The sequence below is a fragment of the Cherax quadricarinatus genome, chromosome 62 (genome assembly GCF_038502225.1).
Source record: "Cherax quadricarinatus isolate ZL_2023a chromosome 62, ASM3850222v1, whole genome shotgun sequence".
Classification (NCBI taxonomy): Eukaryota; Metazoa; Arthropoda; class Malacostraca; order Decapoda; family Parastacidae; genus Cherax; species Cherax quadricarinatus.
The window spans coordinates 25,783,334-25,807,123 of NC_091353.1; the positions used below are offsets into that span (position 1 = coordinate 25,783,334).

The 23,790-nt window shown below is 42.8% G+C and overlaps 1 protein-coding gene across 1 annotated transcript in view; it reads left to right on the top strand.

Annotated features, from left to right (window-relative positions):
* Positions 1 to 296: 296 nt before the first annotated feature.
* Positions 297 to 23,790, top strand: part of LOC128687235 (DNA-directed RNA polymerase II subunit RPB1-like) — a gene marked incomplete at its 3' end in the record, with an annotated part of 100,602 nt that continues 77,108 nt past the window's right edge. Inside the window, 1 exon segment of the mRNA XM_070098291.1 lies at positions 297 to 381.

Below are 23,790 nucleotides of genomic sequence, written 5' to 3' on the forward strand. Positions count from 1 at the left end.
ATTTAAGCCAAGATCGCAAGTTCTGCCTATTCGGCACGACATATATATATATATAAACGACCTAGGGGTGAATCTAATCATGCGCTGTATAATCCTACGGGTTTAGCGCTTCCCCACGATTTTTTTTTTTAACGGCCGACATTTGTGAGTGAATTACTATAATCATAAGTAAGCTCTAAACCCACAGTGTCATACAGTATGTGTGAGTGAAGAAAATGTGTACAATAAAACAAAGAAGATGGGCAGGATATATATATAAACTTGGAGACTTGGCAATGTTGACCAGTAGAGTCGACACCATCAAGCGCTGCACTTGTCGCACTATATAATATTATCCCTTTTAGTAAACTGGAAAAAATTAGTGGATATAACGTATTACAAGTGAATAACAACCATTGATCAATGTTGAAAGTGTTCGTGTGTATATGTATATACTGAGCGTCTGGGTTTAAATATATACATGTACCTTGAAAGGCATCTGTTTATGGTAATGGTGTTGCAATTTGACCACAAACCGTGTGTTTTAATATATAAAATATACCTAGAAAGGTATATGTATATATTATACAGTAATGGTGTCGCAAATGAACCACAAACTGTTGAAATATAAAAAAAAACATACCTGAAAAGACGTACGTATATACAGAAACAGTGACCCAAATTATTCACAAACCGCCGGACAACCCTTGTGGTTTAGCGCTTCTTTTTTTTATTATAATAACCGCCGTTCGAGGCGAAAAAAAATAATTCTGTACCTTAATTTACAAGAAAATTATAATATGTAAGTTACATGTATTGTGAAACGTGATGACTGACCGTCTAGCTGCGTCACTCCTACGAGTTTAGTGTTTCCCGTTAAAAATTAATTATAAGGATATATACATTTTATTTTCACTACACAATCCTACACCAATTTGTATATAACCTGATGTGTATATCTTGTGTATATGAAATACACAGCATATTAATGGTTTTTGCGCTTAATATTACGTTTATACTACACATTGTATATACCAAACCTAAGTGAATTTGAATACTGAGAGTAACATAGCATGTGATGATGTATGTGTCTATATATATATATATATATATATATATATATATATATATATATTTATATATATGGAAAATTTTCTAGGGTGCTTACCTGTATGTACCTCAACATTATATACATACCAGTAATCTCATTGGGAGACAATCATATTGTTTACCGTAGTCACCCCGTGTAGACATGTGAGAAAACTTAACCACCCCTGGTCACGGCAAGTGGTCCCCTCGACCTCACAATCTTATCCATATCTATCCGAGACCAGTATGGATTGGATAGCACCCACAAGTACGGTGCTACTAATTAATTGTGGACTGTATAGATTATATTAGTTTAGCTGAATGAAGGGGGGGGGGTAGGATACACCTGGATACATCCATCAAGGAAAACATTTGTACATAATCCCACCACTTACCAGATGTTCTCTGGTGGTCACTTGATGTAGCTGGATCACTCATAACCTATCTAATTACAACATAACACAACTGGCCAGCATAAGTTTGTTATAACTAGAAGGGTTACTTAACTGTGGGTGATGGATACTCCTTATTTCTTCCATTCACCATCTCATTTTCGATGTCCTGCTACACCGACACGGTTCTCATTCCGGCAGGACGAGGTATCCGTCGGTTTGTCCCGGTTTAGAAATCGTGGATCAATGAGCTTCACTTTCCTCGCCTCGGGAACAAGGTCTAACGTGTTCACTCGGAGCAAGGCGACTTATTTCACATCCCGCATTCTCTTAACTCAATGTTATTATCACTGATTACATTAACATTCACAAGACGATTTAACGTCTCATAATTATTATACACATTAGAGACCACTCCATTAAGATCTGAGACCGATGAGTGATGATTAAACCAAGGGTAATTTTCCCCAGGACACAGTCCATAGTGACGCGTCAGTCACCCGGTCCTACTCTTATCACACATTTTACCACTCTATTACCGTGGTCCCGTAAATCACGTTCCCTCACTCTCCACCAGGAACAGTTACGACACTTCTTATTATGAAATGAGGCCTATATTAATCCTTAGGCCGCCGTGAATGCCAATTTCATGGTTCCATGCTTTCCCAGCTTCCTCACCACATTCAAAACAATCCGCCTCTCCCCCCCGCACATCCGCGCATGCGCAAAGGGAACTCTTGGTTCTACTCTAATGTCAAATACATTTTTGACTCATATCGACACATTAAACATCTATTAGGCGCTATAGCTTCGGAAAATATATATATATATATACATACACAAAGTTCACTGTCTCACGAAATCGTAATGACACGATTGCAAACAAACAATACCACGGGCGGGGATAGAACCCGCAATCAGCTGGTCCAGTGGTTAACACCACGGTCTGGAGTTTTGAGACTGATCGCGGGTTCTATCCCCGCCCGGGGTATGGAAAGTTCACTGTGATCTCAGTACGCTTATATTTGTGATTAAAATATTTTCAATTGATATTCAGGTATATACAAATGCACCATCATAAAGTATCATACATAGCAGCATTTGTGTGGGCAGCCCAGGATAACCCAAAAAAGTCAAGGTGACTTACTTCCGTTGTTGTGGTGGGTAGCAGTCACAGGGAAGGTCACTTCAGAGATGAGGTGCTTGTCTCTACGTACAGTGGTAACACAGCTGAAGGACTGGGGTGTTGTGGTACTACACTGTTGACCCATCAGTTTAAAATGAGTACCTGGTTGTTAATGGACTGGTGTGAGCGGACATCAACCAAATCTTTTAGTGGGCTGCAGAAAACAATATGAAGTTCAACGATGAGAAATTTCAATTACTCAGATATGGTAAACAAGAGGAAATTAAATCTTCATCAGAGTACAAAACAAATTCTGGCCACAAAATAGAGCGAAACACCAACGTCAAAGACCTGGGAGTGATCATGTCGGAGGATCTCACCTTCAAGGACCATAACATTGTAGCAATCGCATCTGCTAGAAAAATGACAGGATGGATAATGAGAACCTTCAAAACTAGGGAGGCCAAGCCCATGATGACACTCTTCAGGTCACTTGTTCTATCTAGGCTGGAATATTGCTGCACACTAACAGCACCTTTCAAGGCAGGTGAAATTGCTGACCTAGAAAATGTACAGAGAACCTTCACGGCACGCATAACGGAGATAAAACACCTCAATTACTGGGAGTGCTTGAAGTTCCTGAACCTGTACTCCCTGGAACGCAGGCGGGAGAGATACATGATTATATACACCTGGAAAATCCTAGAGGGACTGGTACCGAACTTGCACACGAAAATCACTCACTACGAAAGCAAAAGACTTGGCAGACGATGCAACATCCCCCCAATGAAAAGCAGGGGTGTCACTAGCACGTTAAGAGACCATACAATAAGTGTCAGGGGCCCGAGACTGTTCAACTGCCTCCCAGCATACATAAGGGGGATTACCAACAGACCCCTGGCAGTCTTCAAGCTGGCACTGGACAAGCACCTAAAGTCGGTACCTGACCAGCCGGGCTGTGGCTCGTACGTTGGTTTGCGTGCAGCCAGCAGTAACAGCCTGGTTGATCAGGCTCTGATCCACCAGGAGGCCTGGTCACAGACCGGGCCGCGGGGGCGTTGATCCCCGGAACTCTCTCCAGGTAAACTCCAGTCGCATCCTGGGACAAAACTGACCTAATTTACGGGAAATGCTCAGCATAACAAGAGGCTTTCTATATAGTAGTATGTCACTGATGTCAACTATGGTCTGTATACCTTGTACATGTACTTGTAGTAAATAAAGATATTATTAATATATTACTGGTGACGTAGTGAGAAAGTTCCAGTAAATAATTTGATGCGCAGGTTCACACTACTAACAACACACCCACACCCACACACCCACACACATACCCACACACATACCCACACATACACCCACACACATAACAGGAAAGGCACTGCAATGGATCAGAGAATATCTGACAGGGAGGAAACAACGAGTCATGGTACGCGACGAGGTGTCAGAGTGGGCGCCTGTGACAAGCGGGGTTCCACAGGGGTCAGTCCTAGGACCTGTGCTGTTCTTGGTATACGTGAACGACATAACGGAAGGGATAGACTCAGAAGTGTCCTTGTTTGCAGATGATGTGAAGTTAATGAGAAGAATCGAATCGGACGAGGATCAGGCAGGACTACAAAGAGATCTGGACAGGCTACAAGCCTGGTCCAGCAACTGGCTCCTTGAATTTAACCCTGCCAGATGCAAAGTCATGAAGATTGGGGAAGGGCAAAGAAGACCGCAGACACAATATAGTTTAGATGGCCAAAGACTGCAAACCTCACTCAAGGAAAAAGATCTGGGGGTGAGTATAACACCGAGCATATCTCCTGAGGCGCACATCAATCAGATAACTGCTGCAGCATACGGGCGCCTGGCAAACCTACGGATAGCGTTCCGATACCTCAGTAAGGATTCGTTTAAGACTCTGTACACCATCTACGTCAGGCCCATACTGGAGTATGCAGCACCAGTTTGGAATCCACACCTAGTCAAGCACGTCAAGAAATTAGAGAAAGTGCAAAGGTTTGCAACAAGACTAGTCCCAGAGCTACGGGGATTGTCCTATGAAGAAAGGTTGAGGGAAATCGGCCTGACGACACTGGAGGCCAGGAGGGTCAGGGGAGACATGATAACGACATATAAAATACTGCGCGGAATAGACGAGGTGGACAAAGACGGGATGTTCCAGAGATGGGACACAGACACAAGAGGTCACAATTGGAAGTTGAAGACTCAGATGAATCAAAGGGATGTTAGGAAGTATTTCTTCAGTCATAGAGTAGTCAGGCCATGGAATAGCCTAGAAAGTGATGTGGTGGAGGCAGGAACCATACATAGTTTTAAGGCGAGGTATGATAGAGCTCATGAGGCAGGGAGAGAGAGGACCTAGTAGCAATCAGCGAAGAGGCGGGGCCAGGAGCTGTGACTCGACCCCTGCAACCACAAATAGGTGAGTACACCCCCACACACATACCCACACACCCACACACACACACACACAAGCACATACACAGACAAAGATGAATCACAGGGATGTTAGGAAGTATTTCTTCAGCCACAGAGTAGTCAGGAATTGGAATAGTTTGGGAAGCGATGTAGTGGAGGCAGGATCCATACATAGCTTCAAGCAGAGGTATGATAAAGCTCATAGTTCAGAGAGAGTGACCTAGTAGCGACCAGTGAAGAGGCGAGGCCAGGAGCTTGTCTCAACTAGGTGAGTACAACTAGGTGAGTACACCCACACACACACACCCACACCCACCCACACCCACACCCACCCACACCCTCACACATACACCCACACACAAGCATGCATATTCAATAGGCCTAGTGTCTAGTCAACATATGCCTATTACAAAATGGTAACTAACTAACAGCAGAGGCAGGACGATAATACAGCACCAGTGTTTGTTTCAGTGCTCAGTAGCGAACCACTAACATCTACGGCAACAGTTTGTTTAACATCTTTAATATGCACCACAAACCCATGGTGTGGGTGATAGTCAAAATATTACAGAGGTGCATAATGGGTCCAGGACAGTCCAATAGTGTCACAATGGAATACTTCTCTATGAAACTTTGGCCCAGGCCCACTCCTTAGGCCTCTGAGGCAATCTCCCATCCTTCCTTAAGAACTTTTTAACTGACAGACATTTCCGTGTTCGAGTCAATAATGTGCTTTCCCCGGACTTCGTCCAAGCTGAAGGTGTCCCTCAGGGATGTGTTCTGAGCTATAAATGATCTGGCCTCTGTTCTTCCACCCAATATTTGGTCATCACTCTATGTTGATGACTTCGCTATTGCTTGTGCAGGCGCTGACTGTCATCTCATTACAGTTTCTCTCCAGCATGCGGTCGACCGTGTTTCCACTTGGGCCACCACGCATGGGTTTAAATTTTCCAGTACCAAAACTCACCAAATTACTTTCACTAGACGCTCTGTCATCTCCGATCATCCTTTGTATCTCTATGGCTCCCGTATCCCCGAACGTGATACAGTCAGGTTTCTAGGCCTTCTCTTTGACCGTAGGTTATCCTGGAAACCTCACATTACCTCTCTGAAGGCAACTTGTCACAGCCGGCTGAACCTTCTTAAAACCCTAGCTCATCTTTCCTGGGGAGCTGATCGTCGAACTCTGCTTCGCCTACATTCAGCCCTCATTTTATCGAAACTCGATTATGGTGACCAGATTTATTCAGCGGCCTCTCCTGCTACTCTCTCTAGCCTTAACCCCATCCATCACCGAGGATTACGTTTATGCCTTGGTGCTTTTCGCTCTTCCCCTGTTGAGAGCCTCTATGCAGAAAGCGAATGTTCCATCCTTGTCTGATCCATGATGCCCATTGCCTTCGCTACTATGTACGCTCTCACGATCTCCGCAATCCTTCCATTTATAGAATGGTCACTGATATTAGTAGACATTCTTTATTTGTTCGCCGCCCCTGTTTGCTCCGTCCCTTTTCGCTTCGCCTACATTCGCTCTTGTCTTCCCTTCAGTTACCACCTTTATATGTTCATGTAGCATCTCACTTTTCCCTACCCCCCTGGGAAGTTCCAGCTGTTCGGGTCTGTTCTTTCTCACTCCCTTGCTCGAAAGCCCAACTGCCTACGGTGGCTTCCTGCTCTCTTTTTCTTGATCACTTCCACTCTCATTCTCATGCCATCGCTGTGTACACAGATGGCTCTAAGTCTTCAGACGGTGTTGGATTCGCAGCAGTGTTTCCGGACAGCGTCGTGCGGGGGCATTTACTAACTTTGGCTAGCATTTTTACCGCTGAATTGTATGCCATTCTTGCAGCACTTAATCGTATCGCATCTATGCCAGTGTCATCATTTGTGGTAGTCTCAGACTCAGTGCTTTACAGGCTATACAGAAATTTGATACACCTCACCCCTTAGTCCTCCGTATCCAACTTTGGCTACGCCGCATCTTTACCAAGCATAAAGATATTGTTTTTTGTTGGGTCCCTGGTCATGTTGACATACAGGGCAATGAACAGGCAGACACTGCTGCGCGGTCAGCAGTACATGACCTACCAGTTTCTTACAGAGGTATTCCATTTACGGACTATTTTGCTGCAATATCTTCCCACCTTCACACCCGTTGGCAACAACGTTGGTCTACTATGCTCGGCAACAAACTTCAATCTATTAAACCGAGTATAGGTTACTGGCCGTCTTCTTATCACCACTACACCACTACACATCACTACTCATCACTACACATCACTACTCATCACTACACATCACTACACATCACTATACATTACACATCACCACTCATCACTACACATCACTAATGATCACTACACATCACTAATGATCACTACACATCACTAATGATCACTACACAACACTACTCATCAATACACATCACTAATGATCACTAATGATCACTACTCATCACTACACATCACTAATGATCACTGATGATCACTACTCATCACTACACATCACTACACATCACTATACATTACACATCACCACTCATCACTACACATCACTAATGATCACTACACATCACTAATGATCACTACACATCAATACACATCACTAATGATCACTACTCATCACTACACATCACTACTCATCACTACACATCACTAATGACCACTACACATCACTACTCATCACTACACGTTGAATTGCATGTGGTCAGCAGTAACAGCCTGGTTGATCAGGCCCTGATCCACCATGAGGCCTGGTCACAGACCGGGCCGTGGGGGCGTTGACCCCCGGAACTCTCTCCAGGTAAACACATCAATACTCATCACTACACATCACTACTCATTACTACACATCACTACTTATCACTACTACTCTACCATACACGTCACAATACATCACTACCATACACGTCACCATACATCACTACCATACACGTCACCATACATCACTACCATACACGTCACCATACATCACTACCATATACATCATACTTCACTACCATACACGTTACCATACATCACTACCATACACGTCACCATACATCACTACCATATACATCATACATCACTACCATACACGTTACCATACATCACTACCATACACGTTACCATACATCACTACCATACACGTCACCATACATCACTACCATACACGTCACCATACATCACTACCATACACGTCACCATACATCACTACCATACACGTCACCATACATCACTACCATACACGTCACCATACATCACTACCATGCACGTCACCATACATCACTACCATATACATCATACATCACTACCATACACGTTACCATACATCACTACCATACACGTCACCATACATCACTACCATATACATCATACATCACTACCATACACGTTACCATACATCACTACCATACACGTTACCATACATCACTACCATACACGTCACCATACATCACTACCATACACGTCACCATACATCACTACCATATACATCATACATCACTACCATACACGTCACCATACATCACTACCATACACGTTACCATACATCACTACCATACACGTCACCATACCCACAAGTCTTCATTTAATGTCCTCTCCATACTTATCACTACCTTCTTCAGTAACCTCATATATATATATATATATATATATATATATATATATATATATATATATATATATATATATATATATATATATATATATATATATATATATATATATATATATGTCGTGCCGAATATGTAAAACTGGTCAATTAGCAAGAACTCATTTAAAATTAAGTCCTTTCTGAAATTTTCTCTTATACGTTTAAAGATATATATTTTTCATTATTGTTAATGCAAAAACTTATAATTTTCACCAAAAGAATCTTAGAAAACTTACCTAACCTTATTATAACAAGCGCAATTTATTTTAGCCTAACCCAATTAAATATATTTTAGATTTGTTTACAGTAATTTAATACTAAACAAACACAATGAAATATATTTTTTTCGTTAGGTTCAGAATAAATTTGACGAAATTATTGCACACACAAATTTTCACTTGTCCTATATGGCAAGATGAGCGTTGCTATTTAAACCAAGATCGCAAGTTCTGCCTATTCGGCACGACATATATACCTGGAGACCTGGAGTTTACCTGGAGAGAGTTCCGGGGGTCAACGCCCCCCGGTCCGGTCTGTGACCAGGCCTCCTGGTGGATCAGAGCCTGATCAACCAGGCTGTTGCTGCTGGCTGCACGCAAACCAACGTACGAGCCACAGCCCGGCTGGTCAGGAACTGACTTTAGGTGCTTGTCCAGTGCCAGCTTGAAGACTGCCAGGGGTCTGTTGGTAATCCCCCTTATGTATGCTGGGAGGCAGTTGAACAGTCTCGGGCCCCTGACACTTATTATATGGTCTCTTAACGTGTTAGTGACACCCCTGCTTTTCATTGAGGGGATGTTGCATCGTCTGCCAAGTCTTTTGCTTTCGTAGTGAGTGATTTTCGTGTGCAAGTTCGGTACTAGTCCCTCTAGGATTTTCCAGGTGTATATAATCATGTATCTCTCCCGCCTGCGTTCCAGGGAATACAGGTTCAGGAACCTCAAGCGCTCCCAGTAATTGAGGTGTTTTATCTCCGTTATGCGCGCCGTGAAAGTTCTCTGTACATTTTCTAGGTCAGCAATTTCACCTGCCTACGAAAGCAAAAGACTTGGCAGACGATGCAACATCCCCCCAATGAAAAGCAGGGGTGTCACTAGCACGTTAAGAGACCATACAATAAGTGTCGGGGGCCCGAGACTGTTCAACTGCCTCCCAGCATACATAAGAGGGATTACCAACAGACCCCTGGCAGTCTTCAAGCTGGCACTGGACAAGCACCTAAAGTCAGTTCCTGATCAGCCGGGCTGTGGCTCATACGTTGGTTTGCGTGCAGCCAGCAGTAACAGCCTGGTTGATCAGGCTCTGATCCACCAGTAGGCCTGGTCACAGACCGGGCCGCGGGGGCGTTGACCCCCGGAACTCTCTCCAGGTAAACTCCAGGTAATAGCTAACAACTTCACCATAACTACTGCCATTTGTGTTGTACTCATCAGTATTATCTTTCACTACCCTCATCACTACCCTCATCACTGTCCTCATCACTACCCTCATCACTACCCTCATCACTGTCCTCATCACTACCCTCATCACTACTCTCACTACTACCCTCATCACTATCCTCATCACTACCCTCGTTACTAACATCACTACCCTCACCACTATCATCACTATCCTCATCACTACTCTTATCACTATCCTCATCACTACTCTCATCACTACCCTCATCACTATCATCACTACTATGCCTCACCATACTTATCAATATTATCATTATTTTTAAAGCACTTAAGTAGGTCTGTTCACACAGTCAAACTCCAATATATAATTATTATACTATCACCTCAACTAAAATCCTTTCACTTAAAAAAATAAAAATATTATCCTTTAAAAATTTTAAAAATAAACTTTTCAATTCATGAAAATATCCTGATATATTTTGTGGTCTTCTTCAGTGGATGTAGTTCATGGCATCTCTGAAGGTCCTGAATGATTGGCTCAGTGAAAGAGAGCATCTAGGTCAAAATCATAATCTTGGGTTTCCAGTACAGACTCTGGCTTTGTCTCCAAGTAGGCAGGTGGAGTTGTTTCTTGTACATGTTGTGGTGGTTTATTAGAGAAGAGAAGCCCATCAATGAAGGTCTCCAGTTCTCGCTGCTCTTCTGACTCAGCTGCTGCTCCAGTAGAAACTGTGAAGTTGTTTATGTAATAACTTATAAGAGTCATCATTGTCAGTAGTACAGTTTCCTGACTTGCGATCTTGTTATTTTCCTCTACAGTCTGTACTTCTGGCTCAGTTGTGGAAGTTGGCAGTTCCTGTCGTCACTGGTTGAATCTGCCTCACTTTCTTTTCTTTTTTCTTCTCTTTCAGTTTTTTTCTGTTCTTTCTTCAGTCTGCTGTTTACTAGTTTTTGTTTTTTTCGGGAAACTTCGTCTAATAGAGGCTTTTTTTCTCTTAGCATGACATTCATAAATAGTTTTATCAGAAGAATCAATCCATTTTATTCCTTGATAGGTATACTCAAAGTTATACCTGGCTGGCATTCTCTTGACACCGATGCCAGAAGTATAACTGTTTCCCAAAGTCCACAGAATGAGCCAGTACCAGTCCTGCCTCTGCTTCGTATTTTCATACAGGTCTTGAAATTCCGACCAGAAAACAAAATCTTGAGAATCTATGGAAATGAGAATATTTTCCTTCAAGAAGCTTTCAAAAAGCTCTCTCTGCCTGCGTAGTTTTTTTCATATCCGAGGACCACCAGCATGTTCTCCTCGTATTTCTTCATATTGAGATCTTCCAGCTGACGACTCTTGTGTTCCAAGATGTTCCGAACTTCCACTTTTTCTTCAACTAAAGCTTGTAGCTTTGGAAGACGGTTTCTTTCCCACGAAGAGCAGAAGATATTTAGTACTGTTATTGTAAGTCTCTGAGGTATTTCACCTTAGACTATACTTATAATATAGTTAGACAGTCAAGAAGTTCACTCCTTCAGTGTTTGTTTCCCTCGAAGAGCAGAAGATATTTAGTATTGTTATAGTAAGTTTCTGAAGTACTTCACCTTAGACTATACACTTACAATATAGTTAGACACACTGAAGTTCACTCCTTCAGTGTTTGTTTCCCTCGAAGAACAGAAGATATTTAGTATTGTTATAGTAAGTTTCTGAAGTACTTCACCTTAGACTATACACTTATAGTTAGACACACTCAAGAAGTTCACTCCTTCAGTGTCTTAACTATGTTACTTCAAGGTCTTAACTATATTAAAATACTTCAAGGTCTTAACTATATTACTTCAAGGTGTAGTGATTTTGAGAACATAACAGTTTATTGTAGTGATGTGTAGTACTGAACAGTTTATTGTAGTGATGTGTGGTACTGAACATTCATTCATTCATGTTGATTCGCCGGTACTTCCGGCCCGGGTCTTCTCCAGATGGTGACCCGCAAGTACTGAACAGATTATTGTAGTGATGTGTAGTACTGAACAGTTTATTGTAGTGATGTGTAGTACTGCTGGCTGCACGCAATCCAACGTACGAGCCACAGCCCGGCTGGTCAGGTACCGACTTTAGGTGCTTGTCCAGTGCCTGCTTGAAGACAGCCAGGGGTCTATTGGTAATCCCCCTTATGTATGCTGGGAGGCAGTTAAACAGTCTTGGGCCCCTGACACTTATTGTATTGTCTCTTAATGTGCTAGTGCCACCCCTGCTTTTCATTGGGGGGATGTTGCATCGTCTGCTTTGTCTTTTGCTTTTGTTGTGAGTGATTTTCGTGTGCAAGTTCGGTACTAATCCCTCTAGGATTTTCCAGGTGTATATAATCATGTATGAGAAGAATAGGCGAGGAAAAAGTTCTAACAAGAAGTCACATAAGGCACCAAATCTTCTACTGACTGTCACGACTTAACCAGTCAGAGAAATAATTGGATGAACCGTTGATATACACAATATGAAACTTAAAAGCTTGGAGTGCCAATGTCCACCTCAAGAGGCGACTGTTGATTCCCTTAAAAGTTTCTTGGCATATCAAAGGTTTGTGATCCGTCTCTAAAATAAATTCTTTTCCCAGTAAATAAAATTTAAGTTTGGAGATACCCCACACAAGGGCCAAACATTCTTTTTCTATGGTGGAGTATCTAGTTTCTGCAGAAAGAAGTTTCCGGCTTAGGAAGCATACAGGGAAGGGTGTACCATCATGGTATTGTAGTAACACTGTACCTAAGCTGGTATTGGAGGCATCTGTTCTTAAACAAAATGGTTTATTAATATCTGGAATCTTAAGTATAGGGTCTTTTGAGATGATGTTTTTAATCTCATTAAACTTTTCTCGAGCTACATCGGAAAGTTCAAGAGGTTCCTTTGCAGACTTTTTAAGGTAATCAGATAAGATGCCTGTAAGATCGGTAATATTGGGGATAAACCGTGCATAAAAATTTACCGAACCAAGAAAGCTATGCATGAGCTTCTTGGTTTTGGGGAATTTAAACTCTAATAAAGCTTTGATCTTAATGGGGAGAGGCTGCAAAGAGTTATTAGAAAGGATCAGTCCAAGATATCTAATCTTGTTATACCCAAGGAAGCATTTCTTTGGCTTGGCAGTGAGGCCATGTGAGCGTAACCTACGCAAAACTGATGTTACTGTTTGGATATGCTTGCCCTATGTGGATGTCATTACGTAAATGTTATCAAAATAAACTGAAACATTTGGCATATTACCCAAGACCTATCTCATCAGTCTCACGTAGGTAGCACAGGCAGTTACCAAACCGAAGGGCATATACTGCATCAGTCCTTGGTGGGTAGGAAAAGCGGTGTATTGCTTAGAAGAAGGATCTAACATTACTCAATGATATGCTTGTGCAATATCAATCTCTGAAAAGAAGGAAGAGTCATAAAATTTGTGTAGATCGCTATCTATTAAGGGCATAGGCTCAGCATCCCACCGAGTTATAGCATTAAATCCTCTGAAATCAATAGCAAGTCTATATGAATTATCCTCCTTCTTAACCATGACTACTGGTGAGCAATATGCAGATACTGAAGGTTCAATGATCTTTAGCTATAATAATCGATCTACCTCTCGGTCAAATGGATCCCTAAGGTGAACTGGAACTGGATATAATTTCCGTTTGATAGGATTGTCCGTGACTAAGTCAATCTTATGGACTTCCGTGGAGGTGACACCTGGAATATCAGTAAAAACATCTGAGAAGTTACTCACACATTGAAGTTGTTCATGTTTCTTATGGTCATCCAAAGAATCATTGATATTAATGTTTGTCGCACCTGAGTGGTCAAGAATCACCAAGTCATGTAGTTCTTCATTATAGTCTTCGTTAGAGGTGTCAATTACGCACACCTTACACTCCTCATTGTCTTATCAAGTATGTGTGGAAAAATTAAATCAAAGTTATTCAGGCAGTTAACCGAATTTCTTCGGTAATATTTCTTAAGAATGTTGATATGATAAAGCTTAGGCTTCCCTTTGACTTCTATGAGGTAGTCAACCTTCCCACAAATTTTCAATACCTTATACGGACCTTTCCATGCTACTAATAATTTATTTGACTTTATAGGCAAAAGTATCAGAACTTCATCTCCTACTTTAAAACTTCTCCTCTGACTTTTGGTATCAAAATAGGTTTTGTACTGGTCCATTGATAAGCTTAAGTTTTTCGAAACTATGTCAGAGGTCTCAAGTTTGGATCTAAGGTCAAGGAGAAACTGATAAGAAGACTGAACCTCAGCATTCACCTCCTCATTAGTCCATAAGTCATGAAGGATGGACAATGGACCTCTGGCCTATCTACCATAGCGAAGTTCAAAAGGTGAAAACCCCAAAGAGTCACTGGGAACTTCCCTCATGGCAAACAAAGCACAGGGTAGGTAACGATGCCACTCCTTAGGTTTAAGGGAGCAAAGTTTCCTTAAAATGGACTTGAGAATCGAATGCTGGCGCTCAATCCTCCCATTACAGCTGGGATGATAGGGTGTGGTGAAGAGAGGCTTCACTCCCAGAAGTTGGTATAGATGTTGCATTAAGTCAGATGTGAATTGTGTGCCACGGTCAGACAAAATTTCTCTAGGGATTCCAACTCTGGAAAAGATAGACAAAAGGGCTTCAGCCACCTCTGTCGTAGTTATGGTCTTTAAGGGTACAGCTTCAGGGAAACTCGAAGCATAATCAACTAATGTTAACATATATCTATGTCCCCCAGATGAAAGTGGTAATAAAGGACCAACAATGTTAATAGCCACTCTTTCAAACGGTACCGTAAAGATTGGCGTTTTGAACATAGGTACTCGCCGGGTACCTCGGGAGGATGACAGTTGGCAAACTTTACACGATCTACAATAGGTTTACCTGGAGAGAGAGTTTACCTGGAGAGAGTTTCGGGGGTCAACGCCCCCGCGGCCCGGTCTGTGACCAGGCCTCCTGGTGGATCAGCGCCTGATCAACCAGGCTGTTGCTGCTGGCTGCACGCAAACCAACGTACGAGCCACAGCCCGGCTGATCAGGAACTGACTTTAGGTGCTTGTCCAGTGCCAGCTTGAAGACTGCCAGGGGTCTGTTGGTAATCCCCCTTATGTGTGCTGGGAGGCAGTTGAACAGTCTCGGGCCCCTGACACTTATTGTATGGTCTCTTAACGTGCTAGTGACACCCCTGCTTTTCATTGGGGGGATGGTGCATCGTCTGCCAAGTCTTTTGCTTTCGTAGTGAGTGATTTTCGTGTGCAAGTTCGGTACTAGTCCCTCTAGGATTTTCCAGGTGTATATAATCATGTATCTCTCCCTCCTGCGTTCCAGGGAATACAGGTTTAGAAACCTCAAGCGCTCCCAGTAATTGAGGTGTTTTATCTCCGTTATGCGCGCCGTGAAAGTTCTCTGTACATTTTCTAGGTCGGCAATTTCACCTGCCTTGAAAGGTGCTGTTAGAGTGCAGCAATATTCCAGCCTAGATAGAACAAGTGACCTGAAGAGTGTCATCATGGGCTTGGCCTCCCTAGTTTTGAAGGTTCTCATTATCCATCCTGTCATTTTTCTAGCAGATGCGATTGATACAATGTTATGGTCCTTGAAGGTGAGATCCTCCGACATAATCACTCCCAGGTCTTTGACGTTGGTGTTTCGCTCTATTTTGTGGCCAGAATTTGTTTTGTACTCTGATGAAGATTTAATTTCCTCATGTTTACCATATCTGAGTAATTGAAATTTCTCATCGTTGAACTTCATATTGTTTTCTGCAGCCCACTGAAAGATTTGGTTGATGTCCGCCTGGAGCCTTGCAGTGTCTGCAATGGAAGACACTGTCATGCAGATTCGGGTGTCATCTGCAAAGGAAGACACGGTGCTGTGGCTGACATCCTTGTCTATGTCGGATATGAGGATGAGGAACAAGATGGGAGCTAGTACTGTGCCTTGTGGAACAGAGCTTTTCACCGTAGCTGCCTCGGACTTTACTCTGTTGACGACTACTCTCTGTGTTCTGTTAGTGAGGAAATTATAGATCCATCGACCGACTTTTCCTGTTATTCCTTTAGCGCGCATTTTGTGCGCTATTACGCCATGGTCACACTTGTCGAAGGCTTTTGCAAAGTCTGTATATATTACATCTGCATTCTTTTTGTCTTCTAGTGCATTTAGGACCTTGTCGTAGTGATCCAGTAGTTGAGACAGACAGGAGCGACCTGTTCTAAACCCATGTTGCCCTGGGTTGTGTAACTGATGGGTTTCTAGATGGGTGGTGATCTTGCTTCTTAGGACCCTTTCAAAGATTTTTATGATATGGGATGTTAGTGCTATTGGTCTGTAGTTCTTTGCTGTTGCTTTACTGCCCCCTTTGTGGAGTGGGGCTATGTCTGTTGTTTTTAGTAACTGAGGGACGACCCCCGTGTCCATGCTCCCTCTCCATAGGATGGAAAAGGCTCGTGATAGGGGCTTCTTGCAGTTCTTGATGAACACAGAGTTCCATGAGTCTGGCCCTGGGGCAGAGTGCATGGGCATGTCATTTATCGCCTGTTCGAAGTCATTTGGCGTCAGGATAACATCGGATAGGCTTGTGTTAATCAAATTTTGTGGCTCTCTCATAAAAAATTCATTTTGATCTTCGACTCTCAGTCTGGTTAGCGGCTTGCTAAAAACTGAGTCATATTGGGACTTGAGTAGCTCACTCATTTCCTTGCTGTCATCTGTGTAGGACCCATCTTGTTTAAGTAGGGGCCCAATACTGGACGTTGTTCTCGATTTTGATTTGGCATAGGAGAAGAAATACTTTGGGTTTCTTTCGATTTCATTTATGGCTTTTAGTTCTTCCCGCGATTCCTGACTCCTAAAGGATTCTTTTAGCTTAAGTTCGATGCTTGCTATTTCTCTGACCAGTGTCTCCCTGCGCATTTCAGATATATTGACCTCTTTTAGCCGCTCTGTTATTCTTTTCCGTCGCCTGTAAAGGGAGCGCCTGTCTCTTTCTATTTTACATCTACTCCTCCTTTTTCTTAGAGGAATAAGCCTTGTGCATACATTGAGTGCCACCGAGTTAATCTGTTCTAGGCATAAGTTTGGGTCTGTGATAAGTTTGGTAGTGATATCTGAGGACATTTTGGGCCAAAAATAGGTTTCCCTAATTTTATTTAAGGTTTTACGATGCGAGAAATGTCCGGCTACTGGCAGGTCATGAGCCATTTTAAGAACAGTCTCTCTGCATTGACTTGGAACAACTAAGATGGAATAGTCTATCTCATCTGAATTTAATTTAAATACTGTAATAAAGTTGGTAGAATTACCGACAATATGTAAAGTAAAAGGACACAAGTGCAACTAATGTGACATTTTATTGTGGCAACGTTTCACTCTCCAGGAGCTTTATCAAGCCATTACAAACAATACATGGACACAGAGGGTATATAAAGGCTCAGAGTGAGGTGCAATACTAGTGAGGTACCATTTCGATGTTCACTAGTGGTAGTAGTAGTAGTAGTAGTAGTGACAAAAGTAATACAATATGGTAGAGCAATTAATTCGTAGATAGATATATATGCGTGTGTGTGTGTGTCAGCGTGCCTCGTTGTGCTCCGGGTTTTCTCGTGTTTTTACGGTCGCTCTTACGTGCTAGAACTTTAATTTGTGTCATCAATCCTATACGATACATCCTTCTAGCGCCTTACCACATGTCAGCTGTTTTTAATAATCTTCCTGGCCTGCTAGTGTACTCGCATATAATCTAGTGATACCAGTGAATAGCAGAATACAGTGCTGTAGTAGCAACTAACCAGTATTATAATGGTACTTAGTGGAGTGGAGTGACTTTCATTAGTTTCTTTTTCTTGAAATACCAGACGTTACTGGTCGCAATATACACAACGAGAAGCAATTATTACTACAGAAAAATCGTCCTTCCTCCAAAATTTGCACCAGTCAACTATAGTGATAATATAGCATTTATTGTGGTGGAGGCCAAAAAGAAAAACTAGAAAAGCTAGATACAGCGATTGATAAACAAGGGTTGAGGCTCGACCGTTCGTCACTGTAGGAGTTGCCAGCAGTCACCGGTTTCTTCAACACGCAAGTTATACTTTTGTATCAATCAAATAACATATTACTCGGGTAGAATTTTCCAGTAGATCCTTCATGTGTTAGCCCAAATCACCGACCAGTATGTTTTAAATAAGTGACCCACTGATCAGATCAGACTGGCTCCGAACCCTCGACTGGACCGAACCCTCGACTGGTCGAACCCTTGGCCGGTTTCAAACGGATTCGTTGGACAATAAAGCAGACTGTAAACGGATGGGGTTGTAGGCGCCCTTATAAACACAAACAATAAATATAAAACAAACTCCAGGAGCGTACTCCGGTAAGCTGTCCTGATATAAAAGTACAGTTAGAAATAGAAATACAGATAGCTAGAGCTTTACTTAAAGAGGTTATTAATAGAGTATTCAAGAGGTTGCTAGTAGAATTACAGTAAATCAACCATTCAAATCATTATGAAGCTGTGTGTAGTCTGCAATAAATCAAACAAACGGGCTTCCACATGGATAAATTGTCATTTTTGTGGAAATTGGTGTCACGCCCCTTGTGCAGATATCCAAGAACTAGCTACAAGCAGTATTAAAACAGGGAAGTGTTTTTGGGTATGCCCAAAGGAGATAAATCTGTGGACTAAAATCACAAGGGTATTAAAAGAGGATAACATCAAAGCTGCTTTCATAGACAACCTGGAAGCTTTCTACAACAGATGGGAACATAAAAAGTCTGGGCTGAATGGTACTGCCCTTGATACTGGCCATGTAGTCAGAAACTGTAAGGCTGGAGGTGATGTCCTGGTAGTCAGTAAATGTGGGGCTGATAGTGCTGTGGGAGACAGGTGCTGTCCAGGGAGTCAGTAATGGTGAAGCTGGAGGTGCTGTCCTGGGAGACAGTAATGGTGAAGCTGGAGGTGCTGTCCTGGGAGACAGTAATGGTGAAGCTGGAGGTGCTGTCCTGGGAGACAGTAATGGTGAAGCTGGAGATGCTGTCCTGGGAGACAGTAATGGTGAAGCTGGAGATGCTGTCCTGGGAGACAGTAATGGTGAAGCTGGAGGTGCTGTCCTGGGAGACAGTAATGGTGAAGCTGGAGATTTTGTCCAGGTAGTCGGGAATTATACGCAGGAAGGAATGCATATAAATGACCTCATAGGGGACAGGAGCCGTAGTGGGGAAACAAGTGTAGTCAAAGATAAGATAAAACCAATATTGCAAACAAGAAATACAACAGGAAATAGCAAACAAGAGGACTCCACTAGCAATAGTGAGGATATATTACCAAAAACAACTGGTGGGAGCTCCATTGTTGGTGCTAGGGAAGATAGGAATAAGACAGGTAAACATGCACCAACAGGGAATACAGTCACAGAAACCCAAGGCAAACGGAAACCAAGCCTGTGCACATACTATGCACTTGGTATCTGCAGACATGGGAAATCTGGAAAAACAGATGGGACGTGCAACTATGACCACCCTAGAAAATGCCGTGCCCATATGACAACAGGAAAATGCAAACTCCCTTCCTGTAAGCTTTTTCACCCTGAAATGTGTACCTCTTCAGTACAGGAAAGACTGTGCTATAACTTAAATTGCCAGGCACACCATCTAAAGGGGACAAAAAGATACAAAACATCCAGGCCATGGGAAAACCTGGGTAGCCACAGCCACTCAAGAGGGAGAGGTTTTTTAGTGCCAGGAAGGAAAAAAAACTGGCAGGAAATGGCAGAAATTGTACACCAAATCCAGTCATTCCTGGAGTGGAACCACAGTCGATGGCCTCCACTCCAAACCAACAGATACAGATACTAATGCCGGAAAAAAAATCCCCCCCCCCCAGTACCAACAATACCACCAGTCCGATGACATTCTTCTTTGCAAATATACAGGGTCTAAAGCCAGCAACAAACAACAAAATACCTTTCATCCGTGGACTGCTTGCAGAGGCAAAGGCAATGTTCGCGGCTTTCACTGAGACCCACATAAAGGATCACTTAGACAACGAAATATGGATCCCAGGTTACAACCTATACAGATGTGACAGAGTGAACAGGCAAAAGGGGGGGGGGGGGGGGTTGGCCTGTACATTGCAGAGTCACTTGTTTGCACAGAACTGCTTAATGCCTCAAATGATGTAGTGGAAGTTTTAGCAGTAAAGGTCGAGAACCAAAACCTAGTCATTGTGGTAGTCTACAAGCCTCCGGATGCAACATCCCAGCAATTCCAGGAACAGCTGTTAAAAATTGACCACTGTCTGGAAAATCTTCCAGCTCCTGCACCCAACATCTTGCTCCTGGGGGATTTCAACTTAAGGCACCTAAAATGGAGGAATATAGCAAATAATATTGTTGCAGTAATAACACCAGGAGGCAGCTCTGATGAAAACTCACACTCACACGAGCTTTTAAATCTCTGCACAAAATTCAATTTAAACCAGCAAATAATAGAGCCTACTAGAATGGAGAATACACTAGACCTCATCTTCACTAACAATGATGATCTGATAAGAAATGTCACCATATCAAAAACAATATACTCAGATCACAACATAATTGAGGTTCAGACATGTATGCGCAGAGCCCCAGACCGACAAAATGAGATTAGTCACGAGGGAGCATTCACCAAATTCAACTTCAATAACAAAAACATAAAGTGGGACCAAGTAAACCAAGTCCTAACCGATATAAGCTGGGAAGATATACTAAGCAACACAGACCCCAACTTATGCCTAGAACAGATTAACTTGGTGGCACTCGATGTATGCACAAGACTTATTCCTCTAAGAAAAAGGAGGAGTAGATGTAAAATAGAAAGAGACAGGCGCTCTCTTTACAGGCGACGGAAAAGAATAACAGAGCGGCTAAAAGAGGTCAATCTATCTGAAATGCGTAGGGAGACACTGGTCAGAGAAATAGCAAACATCGAACTTAAGCTAAAGGAATCTTATAGGAGTCAGGAATCGCGGGAAGAACTAAAAGCCATAAATGAAATCGAAAGAAACCCAAAGTATTTCTTCTCCTATGCCAAATCAAAGTCGAGAACAACGTCCAGTATTGGGCCCTTACTTAAACAAGATGGGTCCTACACAGATGACAGCAAGGAAATGAGTGAGCTACTCAAGTCCCAATATGACTCAGTTTTTAGCAAGCCACTAACCAGACTGAGAGTCGAAGATCAAAATGAATTTTTTATGAGAGAGCCACAGAATTTGGTTAACACAAGCCTATCTGATGTTATCCTGACGCCAAATGACTTCGAACAGGCGATAAATGACATGCCCATGCACTCTGCCCCAGGGCCAGACTCATGGAACTCCGTGTTCATCAAGAACTGCAAGAAGCCCCTATCACGAGCCTTTACCATCCTATGGAGAGGGAGCATGGACACGGGGGTCGTCCCACAGTTACTAAAAACAACAGACATAGCCCCACTCCACAAAGGGGGCAGTAAAGCAACAGCAAAGAACTACAGACCGATAGCACTAACATCCCATATCATAAAAATCTTTGAAAGAGTCCTAAGAAGCAAGATCACCACCCATCTAGAAACCCATCAGTTACACAACCCAGGGCAACATGGGTTTAGAACAGGTCGCTCCTGTCTGTCTCAACTATTGGATCACTACGACAAGGTCCTAGATGCACTAGAAGACAAAAAGAATGCAGATGTAATATATACAGACTTTGCAAAAGCCTTCGACAAGTGTGACCATGGCGTAATAGCGCACAAAATGCGTGCTAAAGGAATAACAGGAAAAGTCGGTCGATGGATCTATAATTTCCTCACTAACAGAACACAGAGAGTAGTAGTCAACAGAGTAAAGTCCGAGGCAGGCACGGTGAAAAGCTCTGTTCCACAAGGCACAGTACTCGCTCCCATCTTGTTCCTCATCCTCATATCTGACATAGACAAGGATGTCAGCCACAGCACCGTGTCTTCCTTTGCAGATGACACCCGAATCTGCATGACAGTGTCTTCCATTGCAGACACTGCAAGGCTCCAGGCGGACATCAACCAAATCTTTCAGTGGGCTGCAGAAAACAATATGAAGTTCAACGATGAGAAATTTCAATTACTCAGATATGGTAAACACGAGGAAATTAAATCTTCATCAGAGTACAAAACAAATTCTGGCCACAAAATAGAGCGAAACACCAACGTCAAAGACCTGGGAGTGATCATGTCGGAGGATCTCACCTTCAAGGACCATAACATTGTATCGATCGCATCTGCTAGAAAAATGACAGGATGGATAATGAGAACCTTCAAAACGAGGGATGCCAAGCCCATGATGACACTCTTCAGGTCACTTGTTCTATCTAGGCTGGAATATTGCTGCACACTAACAGCACCTTTCAAGGCAGGTGAAATTGCTGACCTAGAAAATGTACAGAGAACCTTCACGGCGCGCATAACGGAGATAAAACACCTCAATTACTGGGAGCGCTTGAGGTTCCTGAACCTGTATTCCCTGGAACGCAGGCGGGAGAGATACATGATTATATACACCTGGAAAATCCTAGAGGGACTAGTACCGAACTTGCACACGAAAATCACTCACTACGAAAGCAAAAGACTTGGCAGACGATGCAACATCCCCCCAATGAAAAGCAGGGGTGTCACTAGCACGTTAAGAGACCATACAATAAGTGTCAGGGGCCCGAGACTGTTCAACTGCCTCCCAGCATACATAAGGGGGATTACCAACAGACCCCTGGCAGTCTTCAAGCTGGCACTGGACAAGCACCTAAAGTCGGTTCCTGATCAGCCGGGCTGTGGCTCGTACGTTGGTTTGCGTGCAGCCAGCAGTAACAGCCTGGTTGATCAGGCTCTGATCCACCAGGAGGCCTGGTCACAGACCAGGCCGCGGGGTCGTTGACCCCCGGAACTCTCTCCAGGTAAACTCCAGGTAGCCTGCTAGTGTACCTCGCATATAATCTAGTGATACCAGTGAATAGGAGAATACAGTGTTGTAGTAGCAACTAACCAGTAATATAATGGTACTTAGTGGAGTGGAGTGACTTTCATTAGTTTTTTCTCCATTCTTGAAATACCAGACGTATACAGTGAAATTCATATAACCTGTAGTTACCAGCGGTCGCAATATACACAACGAAAAGCAAATATTACTCCAGAAAAAGCGTCTTTCCTCCAATAATTTCACCAGTCAACTATAGTGATAATATAGCATTTGTTGTGGTGGAGACGGAAAAAAACTAGAAAAGCTAGATACAGTGATCCATAACCCTTCAGGCTGTAAACAAGGGTTGAGGCCTCTACCGTTCATCATTGTAGGAGCTGCCAGCAATCACCGGTTCTTCAACACGCGAGTTATACTTTTGTATCAATCTAATCACATATTACTCGGCTAAATAATTTCCAGTACTTCCTTCATGTGATAGCCCAAATCACCGACCAGATATGTTTTAAATAAGTGACCCACTGATCAGATCCGATTGGTTCCAAACCCTTGACTGGTCTGAACCCTTGACCGGTTTCAAACGGATTCGTTGGACAATAAAGCAGACTGTAAACAGACGGGGTTTTAGGCGCCCTTATCAGATACAAACAATAACTATAAAGCAGTAACTTAGAGCGGTAAGCTTGTCCTAATATACAAGTACAGTTAGAAATAGAAATACAAATAGCCAGATCTTCACTTTAAGGAGGTTATT